The sequence below is a fragment of the Arabidopsis thaliana genome, chromosome 5 (genome assembly GCF_000001735.4).
Source record: "Arabidopsis thaliana chromosome 5, partial sequence".
NCBI lineage: Eukaryota > Viridiplantae > Streptophyta > Magnoliopsida > Brassicales > Brassicaceae > Arabidopsis > Arabidopsis thaliana.
The window spans coordinates 11479218-11501838 of record NC_003076.8 but is presented as its reverse complement, the minus strand read 5'-3'; the positions used below and the strand labels follow the sequence as shown (position 1 = coordinate 11501838).

The 22621-nt window shown below is 35.5% G+C and overlaps 1 non-coding gene and 5 pseudogenes across 6 annotated transcripts; 3 read left to right on the top strand and 3 right to left on the bottom strand.

Moving 5' to 3' along the window:
- Window positions 1–1824: 1824 nt before the first annotated feature.
- Window positions 1825–2826, top strand: AT5G30400 (annotated as a pseudogene; the record flags this gene model as incomplete). The annotated part of the gene is made up of 1 exon: window positions 1825–2826.
- Window positions 2827–3348: 522 nt separating this feature from the next.
- Window positions 3349–4686, top strand: AT5G32162 (annotated as a pseudogene; the record flags this gene model as incomplete). The annotated part of the gene is made up of 1 exon: window positions 3349–4686.
- Window positions 4687–13661: 8975 nt separating this feature from the next.
- Window positions 13662–14705, bottom strand: AT5G32122 (annotated as a pseudogene; the record flags this gene model as incomplete). Its single annotated transcript has 1 exon — window positions 13662–14705.
- A 1688-nt stretch (window positions 14706–16393) lies between these two features.
- On the bottom strand, window positions 16394–17368 carry AT5G32082 (annotated as a pseudogene; the record flags this gene model as incomplete). The annotated part of the gene is made up of 1 exon: window positions 16394–17368.
- On the top strand, window positions 16925–16943 carry AT5G04945. The gene has a single exon (NR_142797.1). It is a non-coding gene; the product is annotated as an other RNA (small nucleolar RNA).
- A 1407-nt stretch (window positions 17369–18775) lies between the features above and the next one.
- Window positions 18776–21886, bottom strand: AT5G32042 (annotated as a pseudogene; the record flags this gene model as incomplete). Its single annotated transcript has 1 exon — window positions 18776–21886.
- Window positions 21887–22621: the final 735 nt, after the last annotated feature.

Here is a 22621-nt window from a genome sequence, read left to right as displayed (position 1 = left end):
GTCTCTTTGATATTGCAACGATAAAATAAGATTGTAAAATGACTATTTTAAAATATTTTTGATTTGCTCTAATTTTTATGTTCAATTTTAAAATAAAATAATTATAATAAAATTAAAATTTTAAATTTTTAGACACCATAAACTAAAATGTTAATAATTTTAATTTTTATCCAAAATTATAATTTTTTTATCATATCATCTAAAAATTAATAGTTAATTGAGATGGTAATGGTAAAATTGGAATTTTATTTTTGTTGTGAGATCGTGAGTATGAAAATAACAATATTTAATTGTTTAGATATTAAATTGCATAATTTTATTATTTCGTGTATTTATCTTCCAAGCAAAAACAATTGGGTATTAAACGTCCAAATAAAAATTAGTTGAGGTTTGTTTTTGGGTTTTTTCCCTCTATAATACTTTTGCTTAACCTAATAGTTTCTTGCTTAATAACAAAATTCCATACATATTAGGCCTTGTTCCCTTCTGGCCCAATGGCCTTTTCTCCAACTTTTGTGACGAATTTGCGTCGAAGTAGCGACGTCGCTCGCAATTAAATTACGGGAAAACACGCGTTAAATAATTGACCAAAATTTAGGTCATTCTTATTTATGTTTGGGAAACTTCTCAGTTTCCCTTCCATTTCTTTCTCTTCTCTTCTCAGTTTCTCTTTCTCTTCTCTTCGATTCGAGAAACTTCGGATCTTCTGTTGGCGAAAGCATCATCGTCGTCTGCTTCGTTCAATCAATTGGCTTCTCATCTGTTTTCTTTCTTTCTAGAGATTTTCAAGCTCACGGTTTGTCTCTTCTTCTCTAAAGGTGTTTTTCGATCAATGGGTTTTGTTGAACAATAAGAGTTAGGGTTTGTTTGTTTGCATGATATTAGGGTTGTGAAATTGAAATCGCCCTCTATTATCTATTTTTGCTGGAAATTTATGTTCTTTGGTGCTAATTTTATGGTCAATCGATTGTCTTCATTGAGCTTTTTTTTGTTTTATGTCTAGGCTTCTTTTTCTGGTTATGGATTGAGAGATGGAACATTAATATTTTTTCTTTTTGTTGTTTAACGCTTTGTTTTAAGTTTGATTCATAGGTTTATATGTCTCTTTTGTAACTTGTTTGTTTAAGATTATGCGTTTTGTTCAATATCTCTACCTGTTTCCTTCTCTTCTGCAGTTTTTGCAGCTGCTATAAAAATCTAAACGAGCACAAGGACTGTAAGTTATACAACTACATAGTACTTTCCTTGAGTTATATAATTTCCCTTGAGATATATTGTCAGTAACTTACATAGCATTGTGTTCATACTTGTAGGTGAGAAGAAGATCAGTTTTCTTCAAGGTAAGATCACATTGATGGAGATGTTTTGTCAATATATCTTATGAAACTCTGTTTTGCTACTTCTTCTATTAGCAACCTTGGATCTTCATTTACTTTCTCTATCTCACGTTTGGATCAACAGTTTTAAGGTTTATGATTCCTGCGTAATTTATTGCATATCTTAAATAATGATTTCTACTGCTAATTCCTTTGACATTATTCTGCGTCAACTGGGATTTTGTATTCTTTTTTTCTGTACCAAGCTTAGCTTAATCGTTATGCATTTGCTATAATATCTATTTCCACATTTTGTTTTAGACAAAGTGGTCATTGATAGATTGTCTTCCTCACTTGTGAATTGTGATGGAACTTAGTAATCTTTTGATTGCTTCACCTGCCAAGTCTCAGGATTCGTTTTTTTTTTAATCATTCAAGATTTTTTTCGTGAGACATACTTATGTTGCTTAATGTTATTATTATATCCTTCAAAGTGTTGATATACAATATGTCTAGGTTAAGTAAGTGGAAAAGTAAGTGGAAGGAAATAGATGATAAAGCAATGCATATGTGGATGGATCCTAAGGTATGGAAGGGCTTTGAAGTTTTTTGGCTTGATCCATAGTCTGAAAATAAAAGTGGTAAGTGTTCAAAATCTCGCAACACTAGTGTCGCCAGTCATGGTCCGAGTAGACACACCTCAGGTCAAAAGACTTATGCTAAACGAGCATTAGAAAGTGTAAGTAATTTATGCTTTTCACTTTTTTCTCATTTTCCTAGTTTCATGATGATGATTACTATTTTAACTTTCATGTTAGGCTGAGAAGAATGGAGGTCAACTCCCTCCAATTGTCCAGACCATGGAGCAGACTCACAAGAGAAATAATGGAGAATTCATTGATGGTTTTGTAAAGCAAATTTGCAAGGAAGTTTCAGCCAAGATCTTAGAGCAAGAGTCTCAGCTTTCTCCGGGTGATTCTGGCCAGCCTGGTGGCTTATCAACAGCTGCAAAGAATCAAATCCTGTTCGAGGTATTATTTTTGAACTGTCTCAGCCTATAAAACTGCAACATGCTAGTTAGTTCTTCACGTTTTCCCTTTTTTCAATCTTGTTTGAGTTTTGAAGTCTTATTCAATTGCATCATTGAATATAAGTTGCATCATTGAATCTTTTGAGCTATTAATATTGATTGTTTGATGATGAGTTTGGTGAATTTAAAGTATAGTTCTTTGCAATGTTATGTGGTTTGTGATATGCATATGTTTTTGTTTGATTTTTCAGGCTACTCCAAAGAATAAAAAGGGACGGTATTATGGTGGTGGTTCTATTCCAATTATCCCATCTGCTTCGGTCGATCGACATGCTCGGGATGATTTTGTTGATCAGGAGACCTATGAAGCGGAGAAGAAACGGAACGACAAACTTCTAAAACTACAACTCTACCGACAACACTTAAAGCTCAAAGACCTACAACACAAGGAGCACAAGAGCAAACAGAGGAACCACATGACCAACCACAATCCGAAGTAGCAGCAGCTCAGCCATCTCCTCAAGCATAATATGATCCAATTATTTTGCTTTCTTTTGTTGCATTCAAAATCTAACTATTTCTATGCTTTTCTTTCTTAGAATATCAAACAATTTCAGTTTTATTCAGAATTCATATTTACTTTTGATTTCTTTTTTTTTTCGATATACTTTTAATGTTAAATTCAAACAAAAAATCCAATTTGTGAAACTGGGTTTAAATTGGATTCTTGAACTATCCCTGGCAAATTCCTCACTCTACACGACACACTTACTTGCATATTCATCGCAACATTGCATGTACTTTGCGACGTTTATATTGTGTAGGCTCTACGAGGGACCTGTTTCTTCGCAACAGTGACGAAACAATTGCGACGAATTTTGTTTTGCGACAAGAGATTCACGACGAATTCAAATGCGTCGCAAAGTACATGCAAAGTGATATTTACGACGCATCCGCGAGGAGGACTACCTACCTTGCAAATGACCTGTTTTCTTGTAGTGATTGTGAGATGTGAAGATAAAGATACGTAGGCGTGGTTTGCGAGAAAGCTGAAGGTTGACCTTGGATTGCAATTGGGAGATAACCTAACCATCATCTCAAATAAGCAAAAAGTTTTGTTTTTAATGAAAAAATCTATTAGATTATAATTGAATAACCATCATCTGTTTTTAATAAATGTTTATGGAGGGAATTGTGAATGTAATTGCATCCGAGCTTCTAAGTGTGGATAATAGAATTTGTTCGAGACATATATATGCAAATTGGAAAAAGAATTATGTATCTTCAGAGTACAAAGTCATGTTCTGATATGTTGCTTATAGTTACAATACGAGGGAATTTGATTATAAAGAAGAAGTTATTACTAAACTATGATCCTAAAGCATATGAGGCCTTGTTGAATACACAACCTAAGACATGGTCACGTGCATACTTCAATCTGGGTTCTCAATGCATGGATGTTCACAAAGATATTTCAGAAAGTTTTAACAAGACAATCAGAGAAGCAAGGTTAAAGCCAATCATCAATCTATTGAAAAACTCTAAGAAGGCAAATAATGGAGAGGATCTCTCGGAGGTTAAAACAGTGTTTGGCATCGGATGTCCAGTTTTCACTTATAACACTTAAAAGTGTTGGAGAAGTCGAGGGTTGATGAGAGGTATTGTGCTACTTTATGTAGTACTGCCACTTTGTATGAGGTTGTTGAGTTTGAGAGTGGGTATACTGTGAGCTTCTCAAACCATCAATATGCATGTCGTCGGTGAGATCTCACAGGTAAGTGATTATATTCATGTTTTTCTTGTTTTCGAAATATGATTTTTCTCACTTTTCATATTGTTTAAGGTATTCCTTGTATGCATGCTTTAACTATCATAAATGACAATGAGGACGATGTTAACAAGTATGTTATCTCAATATTATTACTCAAATATTTAGACGGGAACATATACAAGAAATATTTATCCTGTTAATGAAGTGAAACTTTGGGGAAAAACAGGGAGAATACCCATTCGAGTGCGTAATTTTCGCAGGCCACCAAGAAGAGCAAAGAGTTACAAAAGGAAGAAAGAGCATAATGAATCTAAGACCAACTCTGGAAATTCAATAAGACATGGGGGAATCATACATTGTTCAAATTATTGCGAAGCAAGCTATAACAAAGCCAAATACAAAAATACGAAGAACCCAGTTCAGCGTAAGGAAAAAAGAGATTGACCTCCTAAGAATCCTCAAGAGGTAATATATTGTGATGTCTCCTATTTAGATCATTTTTACATATACAGTCTCTTATCTTGGTGTCATTTCCTCTATAGATACCAGTTCGTAGGCCTCCAAGATCAGCATGTAGTACAAATCCAAATAAAACTTCTAAAAAGCATCAAATACAGCTTAAGGATAATCTCATCGACTTTCAAAAAAGAAAAAAAAAAACAATGCAATTGCTAGTGTCCGTAAACCATCACATATTGGTGAATCAACTATATCAATGCTTATAGCTGCTTCAAGTTCTCCTCACCTATCAATTTTATGGCGTAAGAATTTTATTAGGTTATGATTCTTTAACCGTATTTCAATTATATATTATCTTTTATTTTTATGTGAATTCTCGTTTTAATACACATGTGAAATTAAGGTAAAAACTAACGACAAAAAAAACTCATTTAAAGGGTGTTTCTTATTTTGAAACAAAGTTAATGTTGACTGTTAGTCAACCTTAGGTTCGGAACAAATTTGGAGATTTGGATGTTTATGTTGATAAATTTAACTACATAGAGGTTTTAAATGGGAATAAAAAAAAGTTTGATGTTTTAGTTAGGAAAATATTTTGATTTGGAGGTTTGTTTTGGGATTTTCCTTATAATAAAATCTTTTTCTTCACTAGTATACTCTTCTTCTACATTTTGACCAAATATTTGCTATGGATTATCAAATGCATCTAAAATCATTATTATTTAAGGACTCATTGTCTCCTTATAAGACTCAAGCCTAATAAAATGTCATAAGCAAAATGATTGTTTGCCATATTTTAATCTTCGCCGTAAGAAACCCAAACCGAATAGTTAACCAATCAATCTTCTGTTATATAAGTGATTCAAGGTCTTCTAAAAAAACATTTTTCCATTTTCACACTTAACACAAAGAAAAAGAGTTTTCTTTCTTCTTAAATAAAAGTTTACTCTTTTCAAATCTTATATAATTTTCTAATTCTTGATAATATTTGTTTTAAATATCGGTAGTTGTATGATCGATACTTCCATACATATAACATCTTGCTACCAGAAAGTTGTTGTCTAACGACATCAAGTTAAACCTAAATTATTGAAAATAATCTTAAAATTCTCAAAATGATGATGGTATCAAGGATATAAAAAATCAAACTATGCATCTATAATACTTATGCATGCAAAATTAAAACTTATCAAGTAATCTTTGACCATCTTAGACTACAAAAGTAGCTAATAAAAGCTTACCCTCATTGAAAACTCAAATCACATAAACCATCGAGACAATAAATCAACTAAAACAAAATGTAGAAGATGAGAAAATATCGATCAACATTGAAGACTTGGAAATCTACAAATGTTCAATAGGATATAGTCTCCTTTATATGCCATTACTAAAACCCCAAAAACTTCCTCCATTTCATTCATTTCTCTTGTGGGTTTTATTTTTGGAGAGCTCCTAGAAGTAAGAAATAAGATTACGATCGCTTGTAATGATCTGGAGAGGAATTACAAACCAATATTCGATATCATTGATGATAAAATGAAAGGGAGACTTGATTCTTGTTTGCACATGAGCGCCTTTGTATTGAACCCATTCTACTTTTACGAAGACGCAACGATCGAGCATGATTAGGTGTTAATTGATGGATTTATGAATTGTGTGGGGACTTTTTACCATGGTGAGTTTGAAATACAAGCTAAAGTCGTCAATGATAATTTTAATAATTATAAGATGAAGTCTGGAGATTTTGGGAGAGCTATAGCTTTGAGAGGATGTCAACAAAATGATGAGAAATTTGAACCAGGTATTTTCTTGATTTTAATAACCTTAATGATTATTTGATCATCCACGTTTTTTGATTTAGTTTATATTTTAGGGAATTGGTGGTCGTTATATGGTTGTCATGTGCTTACTTTGCAAAGATTAGCAATAAAGATTTTCTCTTTAACACCTAGATCATCTAGTTGTGAACGTAATTGGAGTGCTTTTGAAAGGGTAAGTTTCTTGCTTTTCTTTTATCTTAAATATTCTTTTTGATTTTTTGAAGGATAGCTACTGAATTATAAGACTTTATGTTGTAGATTCATACATGGAAAAGGAATATACTAGATGTTAATCGACTTAATAATCTAGTATATGTCCAATTCAATGCCAAGTTGTTCAGCAAGCAACAAATTATCAAAGAAAAAATAATAATGTGATTTAAGATGATAAAGATGGAAGAAATGCAGAAGAATAGTTTGTAGAGCCAAGCGAAAGAGATGAAGAGCCTAATGGTGAGCCTGTTTACCAAACTCCAAATGATAAACCTAGAGAAGATATTGAATCTCATGAAGAGCATGATATCACTATTAATATTGAATTTGAATCAGATAATGAGCAGGTGGTGAATGTAGATGTGATCAGAGGAGAAGAAGTTTAGGATTTAAGATTACTTTTGGGTTTTCAAAGATTTAAGATTACTCTTAGTTTTCATTAGGTTAAGCCTTACGTTAAGTTTTATTTAGGAGAATTTTGCATTATTTTGTAGCTTAGGTTTCAACGAGATCATTTAGATCTTAATCTTACCTTTATCATTATACATTTGTTGAACTTTATCATGGATATTGGAATTTATAGTCTATTATAAAAGTTTTAAAATAATAAATAAATAAAATTAAATAAAAATACATTAACGCCTAGGCTCCGCCTCGGCCCTGATTAATCGCTCTAGGCGCTAGACTCAGGTTAACCACCTAGCTACCGCCTACCCATTTTTTAACACTGGTTCTAATGACCTTCTTTATATCCATCATAAATTGGATTTTTTACAGCATTCATAATATAATAAAACCTTTTTCTTCATCATTATAATCTTCTTCTATTTTTAACCAAATCTTGGCTATGGATTATCAAATTCATCTAAAACCATTGTTATTTAAGGATTCACTGTTTTCGTATAAGACTCAAGCCTAAAAACGTAGCAAAATGATTGTTTGCTATATTCTAATTTTCACCATGAGGAACCTAAACTGTATAGTTACCCATCAATCTTCTTTTATGTAAGTGATTTGTCAAAGTCTTCTAAAAAAATAATATTTTATTTTCACACTTAATACAAAGACAAAGAGTTAGCTTTCTCAATAAATAAAAGTTTACTCTTTCCAAATCTTATATAATTTTCTACTTCTTGACAATATTCGTTTTAAATATCATTACTTGTATGATAGATTCTTTCAAACATATAACGTATTTTAGCTAAAATATTGATGTCCAATAACATCAAGTTAAACCTAAAATATTGAAAATAATCTCAAAATTCTAAAAATTGTTGTTGGTATAAACGATATAAAATCTAAATATGCATCTATCATACCTATGCATTCAAAATTTAAACTTCTCAAGTAATCTTTGATAATCTTAGCCTACAAAAGTAGATAATGAAAGCTTACCCTCATTGAAAACTCAAATCACATTAACCATCGAGAAGATGAATAACCTAAACAAAATGCAGAAGATGAGAAAATATCAGTCAACATTGGCGACTTGGAAATTTACAATTGTTCAGTAGGATATAGTCTCCCTTATATGCCATTACTAAAACCTTTAAAACTTCTTTCACTTAATTCATTTCTTTCAATCAAAAACCAGAACCTTTCATGAGGTTCCGTGACTCAAATTCAATAAGGCCACCCGGTATAAATTCAGATCATGTGAGCTTCGCTATAAACAGAAAAATCATGCTCACCACCACAATATTTATCTTATTCATCGTTATTTTTATTGTCTCTCCACCTCTATTTTTGCTGATAAAATCCATATTCAAACTCATGAAACAAACTGTTAAACATAGTTGCAAAAGATCTTCATCATATCCATTATAAATTGATTTTTTTTTTACAGCATTCATAATATATTAAAATAATTTTATTCATCATTATGCTCTTCTTTTATATTTTGAACAAAGCTTGGCTATGGATTATCAACTTCATCTAAAATCATAGTTATTTAAGGACTCACTGTCTTCGTATAAGACTCAGGCCTAAAAACATCTTCATAAGCAAAATGATTGTTTGCTATATTATAATCTTCGTCATGAGGAACCCAAACTGAATAGTTAACCGTCAATCTTCTTTTCTATAAATGATTTGTCAAGGTCTTTTAAGAAATTGTTTTAAATTTTCACATTTAACACAAAGACAAAGAAATAAAAGTTTACTCTTTCCAAATCTTATATAATTTTCTTATTCTTGCCAATATTCGTTTTAAATAACATCTTTTTGGTAAAATATTGTTGTCTAACAACATCAAGTTAAACATAAAATATTAAAAGAATCTCAAAATTCAAAAAATTGTTGTTGGTATCAAGAACATAAAATCTAACTATGCATCTATTATACCTATGCATGCATAATTTAAAATTCTCAAGTAATGTTTGACCATCTTAAACTACAAAAGTAGATAATGAAAGGTTATCCTCGTTGAAAACTCAAATCACATAAACCATCGAGAAGATAAATCAACTAAACAATAAGCAACATATAAGAAAATATTGGTCAACATCGGCGACTTCAAAATCTACAAGTGTTCAATATTATATAGTCTCTCTTAGATGTCATTACGGAAACCTAAAAAAAGTATTTCATTTTATTCATTTCTCTCAATAAAAAACTCAGAACCCATGAGTTTCCAAGATCCAAATCCAATAAGCTCACCCGATATCAATTCAGATCATGTGAATAAACAAAAACAATCATGCTCACCACCATAATTTTAGTCTTATTCATCGTCATTTTTATGGTCTATCCGCCTCTATTCTCTTTGGTATAATCCATATTCAAACTCATGACACAAGTTGCTAAGCATTGTTGCAAGAGATCTTCTTTATATCTATCACAAATTGGATTTTTTTTGCAGCATTCATAAAATAATAAACATTTTTCTTCAAAATTATACTTTTTCTATATTTTAACCAAATCTTGGCTATAGATTTTCAACATCTAAAATATTTGTTATTTAAGGACTCACTGTCTCCATATAAGACTTTAGCATAAGAACATCTTTATAAGCAAAATGGTTGTTTGTCATATTATAATCTTCGCCATGAGGAACCCAAACCGAATAGTTAACCATCAATCCTTATTTATATAAGTGATTCATCAAATTCTTCTAAAAAAACATTGTTTTATTTTCACACTTAACACAAAGACAAAGAGTTTGCTTTCTCATAAAATAAATTTTGAATATTTCCAAATCTTATATAATTTTCTAATTCTTGACAATATTCGTTTTAAATATCATTAGTTGTATGATCGATTCTTTCGTAAATATAACGTCTTGTTGCTAGAATGTTGTTGTCTAACAACATCAAGTTAAACCTAAAATATTTAAAATAATCTCAAAATTCTCAAAATGATGTCGGTATCAAGGATATATAATCTAAATATGCATCTATAATACCTATGCATTCAAAATTTAAACTTCTCAAGTAATCTTTGACCATCTTAGACCACAAAAGTAGGTAATGAAAGATTATCCTCATTGAAAACTCAAATCACATAAACCATCGAGAAGATAAATCAACTAAACAAAATGCAGAAGATGAGAAAATATCGGTCAACATTGGCGACTTGGAAATCTACAAATGGTCAATAGGATATAGTCTCCCTTATATGCCATTACTAAAGCCCCAAAAACTTACTTCACTTCATTCATTTCTCTCAATCAAAAATCCAAACCCATGAGTTTCCGTGACCCAAATCCAATAAGTTCACCCGATATCAATTCAGATCATGTGAGTTTCGCTGGAAACAGAAAAAATCATGCTCACCACAACAATCTTAATTTTATTCATCGTCATTTTTATGGTCTCTCCGCCTCTCTTTTCGTTGGTATCTCTTTCAATACAAACAACTAGAAAAAGTCTCACCTGATACGTGGGTAAACTTATAGTAAAATATGTAAATACATTTAGTTATTTTGAAAATATATAAGTAATAATAATTAATAGAAATATCTTCACCAACAAAAATTTAATTTAAATATTGTGAATAAAATTTATTTTCATAAAGATATCTTTTAGGTAATATGGGTGAGTTTGTTATCGAAGCTTTAGAAGATTTGATTGCACATATTATTAATGTTTGCATTCACACATGTAAGCTTAAACGTGTTGTCTCTTTTTGATATGGTTATGGGAAACACTTGAACATGTGTTCATTGTTTTAGGCGTATCTGCTGAATGACGAAGAATCAATGCACAAAACCACTTGTAGAATGTGCTCAGCTCAATATTGGAATTTTTCGAAGTAAAATCAAATCAAACGGATAACAGATGAAAGAGTTATTAAATTTACAAATCAGGTGATCTCCAGTTTACTGGATTCAGACATGCACATATTTAATGAAAGATTCTGACCAGACCAAAATGAATTAAGCTACAAACCTAGTTGGTATATAATCTTGATCCATTAGAGAAGCACAAAAAAGGGTATTAAGCCAAAAAAGAATCAAGGAAGATCCATTTTTGTCCACAACAAAGACTGAATTTAATTTTGTTGATTTCTCTCTCTTACATGCACTTTAGAATTTAAATTTCATCTCTTTTGATGATTTGCATGTTAAACAATTATTATGGATGAAACTGTTGTATTTACTCCATATAATAAGGTTCATTCCATGAATAAAAAATAAGCCTTTTTGATATCTTTGTTATTTTTAAGAGTGAAATTTCATTTCTTGTCAATGGTGTGTAATATTAGTAGGTCTGGTTAATGGTGTGTAAAATCGGTTGATCAATGCATGATCCGACTTTGTGCGTCATATCCAGGGGGTTTTGTAGAGAGTGATTTTCATTTTCAGCAGTGAATTCGTTTTCGTGTGTCATTGATAATAGGATTTTAGTAAATTAATCCTAATACACTATCATGTCGTTGTAGTATTTTAGGTGTCAATCCAATCAGGTGTGCTGCAAACATATGAGATGTGATCAGAAGTCACTAAGTCAAGCCAAGCAATAACATTTTTGAGGTTTCTAACAGTCCTAAGTGAACATGTAGGAAAAACAGAAATTCTAACAGAATTACACAAATCAGTCGACCACCAGTGGCTCATGCCAGGAGCAGGATGTGGTCGAGTAACAGGCAAAAAATAAAACAACTATACTCGACTGCACATTCTATTACCAAACACTGGGTGTGGTCGAGTAAGTTTGTGATAACATGTAAGAAATGCGAAAACTAAGCAACAAGCAATGAGAACGATTAAGCGATAGCGATGAAACAGAGAAATCAAATAGACGAGAAATTCCGAAGGATGGGGAAATCAAATGGAATGGTATCCTAGCCTATTGGGATGGTTAACAAGCGCAATCAAGCTATCCCTAGACAACAGGTTCAACAACAGATTAATTCACTCCTGTGATAGAAATCCTCAAGTAAAGCTAGCCAAGAATAATTCCTATTAACGGAATCTAACTATGTGGGCAATAAGAACCGACTGATAAAGTCAATAAATACTCTGAACGGCCAATCCCTTAAGATAGAGACGAATATCTTAGGAACTAGTGGATCCAACATTCCATCGAACTCCTTCTGGGTGCGGGAATGCTTCAGATCGAATTCCAATTGATAAGAAAAAAATAAGCAGTAAACACTAATAAGGTTCAAATTAACCTAAGAACTACTCTCTCAAATAAGAGATCAATTGCAGTATTTAAGGATCGATTTCTACAAAGTTCTTTTGTTCCCACAATGAATTAAATACCGAGATTAAGCTAGTAGGGAATGATTGAAAATAAAGGAGAACAAAGTAAAAAGACAGCAGATTGATTGGTTGTAAATGATTAAATAAAGAGCTAGGAACATGGTATTCTCAGGAACCTATTGGTTAGTAGATCTAATGAAAGCTATGTTGTTATCGAACAATTCTTAAACTCAAACTCTAATTATGGAACAATCGGTGGTGTTCCGAGAAACTCCCTATGCTTATAGCTAAGAATAACCGGAGAAGCCGAGAGATTTTTAACCTAAACATGCATTCTAAACGAGTTCAATTGTTCACCTTAGTAGATAGGCCGATTCTTATTACACACCTATAAACCAGGCTCATCAAATAAAAGATCCAACTACAGATACCTATGGTGGGCATATCTATTGTCTGGATTCAAGATCTAGTTAATTACTCTAGATCTAGCATTAAGTATAATCAAAGATGAAGAATTCTACAGATAACCTAGCAAAGGGGGCGATCTACTAAACCATATGAATCCCTACTGAGAAACTCTATTCCTAACAAGCAAACTACTCAGACATATTGGATGAAACAAAAAACATAATTGAGTAAGAAAGCATAAACACATCAAATAAGATAAGAGTAAGAAAGGATATCTTCACTGTATTGAAAAAAACTGAATAAATCTCTGAAAACAATGGATGAATTGCTTATGTCTTTGAAAATAGGGATTGCAAAGATCTTGATAAAAGGAACTTAGGTCTAAACCATGACCTCTAAAACTATATATAAACCTTATAAAACGTCCAAGGACTAATAATGCATATAGGGAAGTCTTCTGGAGCAAATTTCCACTTCTGTAAATTTGAAAGCGTCACGGACTTTGCTGAGCCGAAACTGGTGTCGATCGACACCAGGAGTGTGTCGATCGACACTCTCTCTGAATCCGGAATCCGAAATCGTCCTTACCTTCCTTTTCTTTAGGTTTTGCTCCAAAATGTCTCCTCATCTCCATTGTTGTCCCATTGCATAGATAACCTGAAACGACCCTAAAAAGACTCGAGAAATAACATAAAGACTAAAAATTTTATACCTAAAACATAGATAAAATCAGTAAAAATAGGGATATATCAAACACAACTAGTCCAGAAGGGATTCAATCAATTCTAAAATTAACCATTCTACAGACTACGGATCCCACAACCATTCTATCCATCCTTAAGAACTCTAAGTCACTACTCAGACAACATGCTAAAAGACATAATCGCAAATAAATAAGTATATTGCATAACTAAAAAGATAAAGAGTAGAGAAACAAGATGATAGACGAAATCAAATGCGGAATCTCAATAACTCGGAAAAATCTTGAATTACAAGTTGCAGAAGCAAAGCGGCGCAGCTAGAGTAAACTAGGTAAAACATAATAGAAAACTGAACCAAAAAGCTGGATGTCGACTAGATGTCTTAGGACAAAACCCTTAAAAACACCTATTTATACAAAACGAAATGAAATGATAGGAGATGGGCCGGGAATCCAATCGGCCGACCCATAGAGTGATAATGGGCCAAGATGGACCTTGTGATCGAATGAAGCTCCTGACCACCTCCAAACACATCTTCTTCTCCTCTACTCTTCCTTATGGTTAGCTTGTCTGGTTGAGTGCGGATTTGAGAAGACTCTAAAGATGCCATGAGGTGCTTGGTCGAGTGATGCAGCTGGATGGTTATTTATGTTACGACCTTTGGGTCGAGTGTGGTGATCGAGTGGATGCTCGAGTGGAGGTCAGGTGGTGTGACAAGATGTTACTCAACCTCGTGGTCGAGTGGTGTCATCGAGTGACCTTGACTACGGGTACTCGACCACAGTGTCGAGTGGATGGAAGAATGGCTCCAATGTTACTCGACCAGAGGGTCAAGTATGTGAGAAGAATGGCCCCAATGTTACTCGACCAGGTGGTCGAGTATGTGGCTTCTGATTCTGGCTCGCTTCTTACAATTTGCTCGCTAACAGCTCCAAATCACCTGAAAACAACTCTAAAATGCACTATGTATACAAAGCTATCCAAATCATGCAAAGTGATACGGTTCAAATTACCCTAAGTACTACTCTCTGAAATAAGAGATCAAGTGCAGTATTTAAGGATCGATTTCCACAAACTTCTTTTGTTCAAACAATGAGTTGAATGTCGAGATTAAGTTAGCAGGTGATGATCGAAATAAAATGAGAACAAAGTAAAAAAAACAGCAGATTGATAGTGTTGTAAAAGATTAAATAGAAAGCTCGGAATAGGAAATTCTCAGGAAACTATTGGTTAGTAGATCTAATGAAAGCTAAGTTCTTATCGAATCATTCTTAAACTCAAACTCTAATTATGGAATAACCGGTAGTGTTCCGCAAAACTCCCTATGTTTATAGCTAAGAATAACCGGAGAAGCCAAGAAATCTTGAACCTAAACATGCATTCTAAACGAGTTCAATTGTTCACCTTAGTAGATAGGTCGATTCTTATTACACACATATAAACTAAGTTCATCAAATAATAGATCAAACTACAGATACCTATGGTGGGCATTAAGAATAATCAAAGATGAAGAATTCTACAAATAACCTAACAGGGGGCGATCTACTAAACCATATGAATCCCTAATGAGAAACCCTATTTCTAACAAGCAGACTACTCAGACATAATAAATGAAACAAATAACATAATTGAGATAGAAAGCATAAACACAGCAATAAAGAAAAGAGTTAGAAAGGATCTCTTCACTGTATTGAAAACTGAATGAATCTCTGAAGAACGGAGGATGAATAGCTTATGTCTCTAAAAATAGGGTTTTGCAAAGAACTTGATAAAAGAAACTTAGGTCTAAACAATGTATATAAAACCCTATAAAACGTCCAGGAACTAATAATGCAAACACGGAAGTCTTCTGGGGCAAATTTCCTCTTCTGTAAACTTGAAAGTGTCTTGGACTTTGCTGGACCGAAATTGGTGTCGATCGACACCAAGAGTGTGTTGATCGACACTCTCTCTGATTCCTGAATCCAAAATCGTCTTTAGCTTCCTTTCCTTTAGGTTTTGCTCCAAAATGTCTCCTCATCTCCATGGTTGTCCCATTGCATAAAATACCTGAAAAGACACTAAAAAGACTCGAGAAATAAAATAAAGACTCAAAATCCTAACCCTAAACCATTGATAGAATCAGTGAAAATAGGGATCTATCAACTCCCCCAGACTTAGCTTTTGCTTGCCCTCAAGCAAAACATAAAAGCCGAACCCGTGGAAGAGGTTTTGAAAACAAAGGAACTCCCAACATTCTCTAGCCTATTGCCATGATCATCCAAACTAAGTCCATATGCCTAACAAGTCTAATCAAATCCTAACCAACATGTACTTCTCTACAAGCTTACACAACATTCTAGATTTTATACCTAAGTTCCACAACTACATCCACCAGGCTTTCATCGCTGGATCTCATCTAACAAGTTAACATTCAAGGTCCCTCTAGACTCATACATGTACTATACCATGATAAATCGACCATTCTTTATATATATATATATATATATATTTTTTTTGCTTTCTTTGGTGTTCATTCTCTCCCCAGACTTATTCTTTTTAGAGGGTAAACAAAGGAGAACTCGCATACTGGATCGACACCCTCGGCATTTTTCCAACCTTTGTAATTGATCATTCCAAATAATGTATAATAATTGAATCATAGTAAATATTCCTACCCCTATACACTATCTGAAAATCCTATCAATCTCTCATTATTATTATTTTTTTATAAGGGGAGAGGAACACATTCTTTTTTTTTTATCAAATTGGTCTCAATATCAGGTATGAATAAGGAGTCAAGATCGATGAATACTAACCTAATATAAGACTCGGTGGTGAGCTTTGTATCTAATAGAGATGGTGGCTTCAAAAGCTGGTGGTCGCTTCTCTCTTGTGAAGGAAAGATGGTCGATGATGGAGATCTAACACGATGGTGATCGCTTCTCTCGTGTGGGATCTATTGGAGGGGAAGTGCTGGCGAATTGAAGTTCACCACAAAGATGTGATAAGTCTCTGATACAGCTCCAAAGTCTTCTCTTGGTTTCTAGAGGTCCTCTAATGTGTCAAACGATATTTCATACCTGGGGGAGTAATTTGTTCAAGAATCATTTGGGTGAATGCTTCAACAAGCTCTTCTTCGGCTATTAGATCATATCCGGTATGGGGTGCTACGGACCAGTTTACTCCGAGCTCTAGGGAGCTCAAAATATCTTGCACAGCTAAGTTGAACATTTTCTTCAATTGTTTAGTCTTTGAAAGTGTCATGATACCCTCCGGGACTTCTGGTACAGGATGTAGTTCAACGGTATGTGAAGTAAGGTTGATGTCCGCATCATTCCCTCCGTCTTCAAAAGGTTTTGTCCTCACAGCTGAATCTCCTGGATCATAAGCAAACAAGTCAGCAACATTAAAAGTGTGAGAAATTTTTACCTCACTTGGTAGCTCTTAACGATAGGCATTATCATTGATCTTTTCGAGGATCTTGAAGGGACCGTCGCCTCTTGGTGCTATAGCTTGGATGCTCTTTGTGTAGGAAACCTCTCAGGCCGCATATGTAGCTACTGTCCTATCCACCAAGATAAAGCATTTTCGGTGAGCGGAGCGGCTGCTAAGGATACCTTCCGAGATTCTCCATACCGATAGCATTCGAAAATGTTCTCCATCCGTCGCTCCCAATCCATGTACACCTCTGGATTAGATTTTCCTGCAAAACTAGGAGGTGTTAGTTTGATATCTCGGTTCAGTTCACGCAGTTCTACTCCTCGTGCACGGTTTCTCATCAATGGATCTTCTCTCCGTTGATGTTGGCGTCTCAAAGGGTCGGGTGGTGGATCATCATCATCATCCAACTCAGGAAACTCCTCCGCCTCTTCGCTGGCATTCCCACGAGCCTGGTCTTGCCCCAATTCAACCCTAGGATGTGGCTGCTCCAAACGACCTATCTGTTGCCTGAATCCCGTTAACTCCTCTGTCAAAGTAGCCATCATTTGCATTACGGCGTGTTGGGAAATTTCTGCGGCCTCTCCCATAGTATAGCCTAAAACTGACCTATGCTTAGACAAAAACAACAAAGAAATCAACGTACCACAGCAATAAAAAAGAAAGATCAAAAACAAGAAACCTAGGACTTGTTGAATCACTTCCTAACACACTTGCTGATGTAGTACAAAGTTAACAATAATATATATTACGAAACTCAAAAACAAATTATTTAACACGGAATAAAATGAAACTGAAATACAATTTTTTTAAAAATTTTTTTAAAAATAAAACAGAAACAAGACTAACGCAGAAACAGATTCAGAAAGTAAGGCAGACAAAAAGAAACGATGAAACCTGGCAAAAGAAGCGCAACTGCGCTCTGATACCAAGATGATACAAGACTCGATGCTGAGCTTTGTATTTGATAGAGATGGTGGCCTCACAAGCTGGCGGTCGCTTCTCTCTTGTGAAGGGAAGATGGTCGATGATGGAGATCTAACACGATGGCGATCGCTTATCTCGTATGGGATCTATTGTAGGGGAAGTGCTGGCGGATTGAAGTACACGACAGAGATGCGATAAGTCTCTGATACAGTACACGAATTTGGCCTTGGTGAATTGCACACTCAAGACAAAGAAGAGGCTTATTCTATTAAGAACACTTAAAGAGAAGAAGTGAGAAAATGCGGTTCTTGATTGATAATCAAAGGTGAAAAAATCGTACAACTGCTGCAGAGGGACTTTATAAGAGTCCTTCAGCTAGTTTTAGGGCCGAAATTAAATGTAAAAATGCAACAAGAAAACAAATAAAATCAAAACACAAAAACCATTGTTTTAAGAAATAAAATAAGGAAACTAAATAAGTTCTCTTGAGGAGCACGATTGAGGGTGATTCTAGCCATTGTCTGGGCTGTGTGGACTTGTAAAGATAATATAAACTGAATAAACCTTACCTAGATGCCTTTTAGACCCAATAAATGTCGCCTGAGTCACTTCCTGTAGTACTTCTTCAGGTACTTCTGGAATCAGGTCTTGTGCTCGTTTGCTGGCTGGTTCCTTGAAGTAGGGGTCTTTTTGGATTTCCTCTTGAGTAGCTTGATCAATGTCTTCGCGCTCTTACATATCCTTGATGTCTTGGTCTTGATCTTGACTGTCTCGATCACTTTCAGATGTGACACTTGAATTGTTCGTCTCTTGAAGCTCCAAAGTCTTCTCTTGTTTTCTATTGGTCCTTGAACCTATCAAACGATATTTCATACCTGGGCGAGTAGTTCGTTCAAGACTCATTTGGGTGAATGCTTCAACAAGCTCTTCTTCGGCTATTAGATCATATCCGTTATGGGGTGCTAAGGACCAGTTTACTCCTAGCTCTAGGGATCTCAAAATATCTTGCACAGCTAAGTTGAACATTTTCTTCAATTGTTTCGCCTTTGAACGTGTCATGATACCTTCTGGGACTTCTGGTACAGGATGCAGTTCGCGGTTTGGGAAGTAAGGTTGATGTCCGCATCAAAACCGTTTGAAGAGGTAAAAGGAAGAGCAGTGAGATTAGCTCCAGCCTTAGTGGTTGAGTTGGAAACTATGATATCCTCAAGTCTGTTGTTTTGCCATCTAGATTTTCCAATAGTTGGATTGACTTGAACCTGTTGCACTCATCAATCAGGCAATAATCAAGAGAAGTATAGATCATGATTCCTAACTAAACTAAGGAAAAATGACTCAATAAACTCAAAAACGAAAAAAAATAATAAGAATAAAAAAATAAAAGTATAATTAGTAAGGACCTTCCCCAGACTTAAACGACACTGTCCCAGTGGCATTTAAATCTAGAGAAAGCGGGAAAAATAAATCGAAAATAAAAGAAAAGGGAAAGAAAAATCCAACAAGTGGGTTGCCTCCCACTAAGTGCTTGTTTTGATCTAGATGGGCAGCTGCAGGTGTCGAACGACACTCAGTGGTGTGTCGATCGACACTGATCTCGTCACCTACAAGAATGACAGGGGGAAAAAGCTTTCGAAGAACTCTAGGAGTGTTATCTAGTGAAGCAGACTTCGAAGAATCTAAAGAATTAATCGAAGGTAAAGCAGGAGAAGAGATAGAAGAGAACTTATCACATAGGTCCTCAAGTGGTGTGGGATGATGAGATTGTGCAGAACCCTCTGTCTATGAATCCTGAGAGTGTCGATCGACATGAGTGGTGGTGTCAATTGATACCGTTGCTCTATAACTCTCATTGGCGAGCTCAGCTTATGGGAGCGTTGTGTGTGGCTCTGTTGTGGGATTCTGAGCAGTTGGAGGAGGTGTGGTTGTGCTAGAGGCAATACTACTGATAGACTTAGTAAGCTCTTAACCATCCATGCCAAACTCCATCTCCAAATCACAAACCTTTAGAGATATTCTACCTCTCTTCACATTAAACCTAGCACAAGCTGTAGCTAGGAACGTTCTTCAAAGGATAAGAGGATCCTTGGATTCCTTCTCATAGTCGAGGACCACAAAATCAAGGATTCCTTCAGGGATTTGTTTGGAATGATCCGCGAAGAGAAGGGTGATGCGAGTCGGCCTGTAGTTAGTCATGCCTAGTCTCTCGGCAACAGACTTAGACATGAGGTTGATACTTGATCCCATGTCACACAAAGAGCGACTGAACCTGCTTGTGAAGATAGAGCAATCAAGAACAAAGCTACCTGGATCTGGAAGCTTCTCAGTGGTCTAATCATGAGTGATGGTGCAGATGTACTCCGCAATGTCCACTCTCTGTGCCTTCTCTTTCTTGAACTTAGGCAGCATGATTTCACTGATGTCCCGTGGCAGCAGTGAGGCTTCATCTGAGCTAATACCATTGTCAACAAGTCGCTTGACATACCTATTAAGTGGGGCAAAAGATGTCTTAGATGTATCCTTAGGAAGAGAATGGAGGATCTTCTCCATTATGGTTGTTCACTTAGCAGCATGAATCTCCTGCTTAGAACGACACTTCCTCGGATAAGGGATAGGAGGAGTATAAACAGACTCGGGCTGCATTAGGATTTGCACCTCACAAGGTGCTATTCCATGGGTTAGCATCAAGATTACCATGAAGAAAGCCCTCTTGTCTCTTGATGGATTGTGTAGTTTGAGCTACTTGTACATCCAGCTTCTTCAAGTGAGAGCTCAGATTGTCGATCTTCCCATTAAGATTTGTGTAAACAGCATCAAACTTGCCATTAAACTCCACAACAAGCTTTGTTTGGCTCTCTAGAATCTGTTCAAGCATAGATTCTATTCTTGTCTTTGATGAGGGTGGAAGGGGGGCTGAATTACCATAGGTCCTCTGGAAGTTGCTCTGAGGAAAGGTCTTCTGGAAAGCATGCTTTAGAGTGTAGTTGGAGGAAATCTGGTTCCCTGTTGCCACTATAGTTCCCTTGTGGCTGTCCACACTTCATGTAGCCCTGACCATCTATGTAGAAGACTCTTTCTTCAGACTCAGTCTCAGGCTCAATAGTCTCATCCTCATCTGCAAAGTGGACATGCTTCTTCCCTCTAAGCAAGTTGTGAACCAAATCCAGCTTAGTATTCACCTCTGCCATCTGATTGCCTGAAACAGCTCCAACAATCTTCTTCCTCTCGAAGTCAGCGTTCTTAGTACTGTTGCTACAAGCGAGATTATCTATCAAAGCGGTAGCATCAGCTGGGTAACGTGTATTGAAGTTACCATTGCTCGCTGCATCTAGAGCATTTGGTATCTCCAATCGACTCCTCTGAAGAAAGTACCAAAAAATTGTACCTCACTGAAACCATGATGTGGACTGTCTCGTTGGTACTCCTTGAAACGAACCCAAGCGGCCTTGAAAGCTCCAGCTGGACCTTGGGTGAAGTTTGACAGCTTGCTCAACTCCTCAGACTTAGCATCATCGTAGAAATTGTTCAAGAAAGCTATCTTGATGCTTCTCCAAGTCTTGAGGGAACATGCTTTAAATTGTTTCAGCCAAGAAGCGGCTTCCCCAGCAAGTGAATAAGGGAAGAGGTTGCACAGTAGGTAGTCCTCTGAGACTCCATTAGCTTTGATGCTCAGAACAAGGTCCTCATAGCACTCGATAGCCAGGTTTCAGCTCATAATCGTTCCTCTGGAAGGGTTGGGGTACGATCGCTGATCGATTAGCATAGAACAAGCCAGGCCTGTTGAAATCCCCAAGAGTACGACATGGTTCCGTAGCTGGAGGAATAGCTGCATAATCTGGGGTTGGTGTCGATCGACACCTCTATTGTGTCGTTCGACACCAATCGCATCTGCATTCTGCTCCCGAAGGTGTCGATCGACACCTAGTTGGTGTCGCTCGACACCGAGCCCTAATGCGTCCTCAGGTAGGATGAGTCCATGATCATCCAATCTCTGTCCAGCCTCATTGTAGGCTTGCCCATACTCATCTCTCAAAACTCCTTTTGCATCAGCTCGAATGATTCTGTCAGCCATTGCTAATCTTTGGGTTTTTCGGTTGGTGCGTTCAAGTTTTCCCAAGTCCAAAACAGAAAAGTTGATCAGCTCCTTCTGTTGTTTGCTCCTTGTTTGCCTAGACATACACCTGAAACACAGAAAAGAAGAAAACAAGAAACGCGTGAGTAACAAAATAAAAGTAAAAACTAGATGAAATTTCTAAACTAAACTCAATTGTGATTCCCAAGAACTTTGGCAACGGCGCGAAATTTGATACGGTTCAAATTACCCTAAGAACTACTCTCTCAAATAAGAGATCAATTGCAGTATTTAAGGATCGATTTCCACAAAGTTCTTTTGTTCAAACAATGAGTTGAATGTCGAGATTATATAGAGAGCTAGGAACAGGGAATTCTCAGGAAACTATTGGTTAGTAGATCTAATGAAAGCTAAGTTGTTATCGAACCATTCTTACACTCAAACTCTAATTATGGAATAACCGGTGGTATTCTGCAAAACTCTCTATGTTTATAGCTAAGAATAACCGGAGAAACCGAGAAATGTTGAACCTAAACATGCATTCTAAACGAGTTCAATTGTTCACATTAGTAGATAGGCCGATTCTTATTACACACCTATAAATCAGGCTCATCAAATAATAGATCCAACTACAGATATCTATGGTGGGCATATCTATTGTCTGGATTCAAGATCTAGTTAATTACTTAAGATCTAGCGTTAAGAATAATCAAAGATGAAGAATTCTACAGATAACCTAATAGGGGTGATCTACTAAACCATATGAATCCCTAATGAGAAACCCTATTTCTAACAAGAAGACTACTCAGACATATTGAATGAAACAAATAACCTAATTGG